The following is a 3,775-nucleotide window of genomic DNA, read 5'->3' on the forward strand; positions in this document are numbered from 1 at the left end:
CAGGAAGGAATACACACGACGATTCCATCTTGAACTTGATTACTCAAATATAGTCAAAACTCAGATCAAATGAGTTTACCTTAGCTGACCAGCCAAGGAATTCACTCTGATAGCCCAAACCTGAGGCCTTAGGGGAGCTGATTGAGGACCCATTCACCTGCATTCGGTGACCATCATCACAGACTTCTTGGGTGTCTGCCCAGATCCAGCATGAAGTAAAAAATATCCCAAGTCTTACAACAAAAGAGAGGCTCTGACTTAGAAATATGCTTTTGACCTTATTTCTATAGTAAGATAGAAAAAAAAAATCAAGTTTGAGAGATAGTGACACTTATTTTGGCAAGACAGCAAGAAAAATCTAGAAAGCATAAGCTGTGTGGTTCAAGTAGAAAAGACATTAAACAGCAAACCATAGTATCAGGAACAATCATACTGAACAAAAGATACAGTATGTCTGGGCATTCTGAAGCTACAATGTAATCCATAGTGGTAAAAGCTGAAATACTATGCTCAGTTCTTGCTAGAGATGAGGGGCACCATACCTGTCTCCCCCAAACAAAATCAATTGACTATGTAATCACACTTGAACATTTGCATTTTCTCTCTCACGACAAAGCAACCACTACAGATACACAAAATGCTTATTTGTTAATGTAGTAGTTTCCCTGGCTCTTCCAATTTGCAGTGTACATGACTTCATAGACTGCAAATGTGGGGAAAGTTACACAAACTGGAAAAAGACTATTTCAAGTTTCAAAATCTGCTCTTAGATTACTTATAGGACACTCAGATCATTTTACTTCTCAGTAAGATGGTGCACTGTCATTTGACCAATAGACTATCTCAGCATAGCAACCGACATTGCCAAGTACCAAGTTTTGGGACCAGAGATGAAACTTTTAAAAGCATTATATTTCTTAATGGTTGAATAAGGTCATTAAAAATGTGTGTGCTCACATTCTGCTGAAGTCCCCATTGTGGTCTCCGCACCTAACAACATCTAACAGGCATCCTAGAATCACATCAGGTTAAATGATGGTATATTATAAAAAGGAACCAATTACTTCAACCAAAATTATTCAGTGTCAAAAGTCTTAGGAATGACTAACATTAAATCTTGACTCTGTAACTGTATAAATATTGTCCTAATGTGACCACCACTAGTTTTTCAGAAACAAACACACTGTATCTGTTCAATGATGTATACAGACTACCTAGATGTCTCACTGGACTTAATTACAGATCACTTACAGTAAGAGATTTTTAATATAAAGTGTAGCATGGCATAAAGTTATTTTAGCTTTTGCACATCTGCTAATGGATAAGTTGCAACATTACAGTAAGCTAGGTGCATCAATATCAGTCTCATCATCCTCTTCGTCAGACTTCAGAGTTTCAACTTTTGGTACACCGCCAGTATTCAAAAACACCATCTCCAATATTTTTATCATCTTCATCATCTTCACCACCAGAACATTCTTCCTCTACCTGATCTAACCATTTAAATTGGTTCTGCTTTGATACAATTCTCTCTCTCTTTTTAAAAAATATTTATTTATTTATTTGAAAGTCAGAGTTACAGAGAGAGGAGAGGCAGAGAGAGTCTTCCATCCGCTGGTTCACTCCCCAATTGGCCACAATGATCTGAGCTGCGCCAATCTGAAGCCAAGAACCAGGAGCCTCCTCTGGGTCTCCCACCTGGGTGCAGGGGCCCAAGGACTGGGCCATTTTTCACTGCTTTCCCAGGCCATAGCAGAGAGCTGGATTAAAAGTGGAGCAGCTGGGTCTCAAATCGGCGCCCATATGGGATGCCAGCACTTCAGGCCACAGGGCATTAACCTGCTGTGCCACAGCGCTGGCCCCAATACAATTTTCTTTAACAAGTTCTTTTGAGAAATATTTCTTAGAAGCCTTTTCCAACCAGCTGATGATGATCTCTTATTCCAAATGGTTGGTATCCTATATCTCCTTCAAGGTATTTGGAATCTTGGAGATGGGCAGAGCTTAATGAATTGCTATGAAATACTCCAAACCATAAAGAATGTACTGTTGAACTTTTTTGTTGTGACAAAATCTTAAGAAATGGCATTTGTATTTCTTAATTTGTTCTCTAATCTTCTCATTAAAGATAACTTAATACAAGAGGACACAATGATTTCCTGTCAAATGAATCAATAACACTCTGTTCTCTCTTTATATTAACAAAATCAAACAGGATATTGACCCATTCTTCAATAGTTTTCTCCAAATCATCACTGAGTGTTATAACTTTTGCAGTCACTGCTTTCATCCATTCTGTGCCGTTGAGCTTCCCCAGTCGAATCTTCCTCTTCCACAAGCATCCTCTTCCTCTTTGTCTGCAGCATGTGGAGGGGGCTGGTACATTTGGTGGTGGGATGTTTCACTGATGCAGATGGAGCCATTTTTCTTGTCTTTGCCCTTCCTATTTTTCCTTTCCTTTTTTTTTTTTTCTGTGCCACTGTCACTATTCTCAGGTGGGTTTTTAAAAATGAATATGTAAAGTTTATGATGTGGGTCAAGCATGCCTCAAAAGCAACCAGATTTACAAGAATTACCTATCACTTTCCTCTTTGGAATGACATGCATATCTGCTTCAGGATTCTCACACTCAGGACAGAAAACACATTTTTTAATGAATGCATCCAACATATCTTGCAGCTTATTCACCTCATGAGATACATTGATGGTGCAATGGACATTCTTCCCATCAAACTGGGACTGTGCTCCTAGCTCCCAACCAAAATAATTGGTGGAGTACATTAAAGGCCAGTTAGGCACCTTTGCAATCTCAACCATGCTGACTATAACCTGCATTGATTTCATTTCTTTTGCCTTCAGCTTTGGCAATCAGCCATCGTGCCTTGTCTGATATGCTGTAGTTGACATTGACAGACATTTTGGCTTTTCCATTGCTTTCATCAATAAAATGAAGAGATTGTTGCAACTATTTGGTATCTTCTGTCTGGAGAAGGAGGAATGGTATAGACTGTAAGAGTTCTTGGTCTCTGACATGAAACATTTTCACCGTGGAGGCTGTAAGATTCTTGCTTGTTGTCGCTCCCCCTCTTCGCGGAGGAACAACACAGGACCCTGTGCTGTTCTTTTGTCTGCTCGGCCCTTCCCGGGTTTGCTGCTGGTTCTTCCCGGGTTGGCTACCGTCCCTTCCACCTCCGTGGAAGGGCGGTTCCCCCTGCCACTTTCCCCACTTCCGAGGGGGAGTGGCACACCGCCGGCCGGCTCTCTCGGGGGCTGCTCAGATGTTCCTCAGGTGTTCCTCTTAGATGTTCCCGGTGCATGTTGTCTCTCTCCTCCTTTATAGTCCTCTTCCACCAATCCCAACTCTGCTACCCACACGCCGAGTACGCTGCTCTCCTCCAATCAGGAGCAGGATCAGCTCCTGCAGGTCATCACTCAAGTTGGCAAGAGACAGCTGCGTAGAAGCTGTTTACTCCTCTCCCAGCGCCATATTGTGGGAGAGCAGATGCACAGAATAAGTCTTAATTCCAGTAATTTAGTCTAGTCCGAGTTGCTCCCCACACTTGTGTGCTGTGAGTCCACAGTATAGGTACCAATGGCTGCTCAGTAGCTCCCTGATGCTCTTGCTTTTACACCTGCTTTCAATGAGCTTCTGTCTCCGGCCCCTAGAACTTGGGTGCTTAATTCAATGTGAATGACATAAAAAGGAGGGAGTAAGTGGTTTCTGCTTTTGGAGTAGAAGGTAATCCTGTTCATGAGATGGAAATATAAGGCAAAC

At 41.6% G+C, this 3,775-nt stretch overlaps 1 pseudogene; it reads right to left on the reverse strand.

Moving 5' to 3' along the window:
* Window positions 1-2,122: 2,122 nt before the first annotated feature.
* Window positions 2,123-3,491, reverse strand: LOC100341767 (eukaryotic translation initiation factor 5 pseudogene; annotated as a pseudogene).
* Window positions 3,492-3,775: the final 284 nt, after the last annotated feature.

Source organism: Oryctolagus cuniculus, chromosome 6, assembly GCF_051225735.1.
Source record: "Oryctolagus cuniculus isolate XC-2025 breed Fujian yellow rabbit chromosome 6, ASM5122573v1, whole genome shotgun sequence".
NCBI classification, from domain to species: domain Eukaryota; kingdom Metazoa; phylum Chordata; class Mammalia; order Lagomorpha; family Leporidae; genus Oryctolagus; species Oryctolagus cuniculus.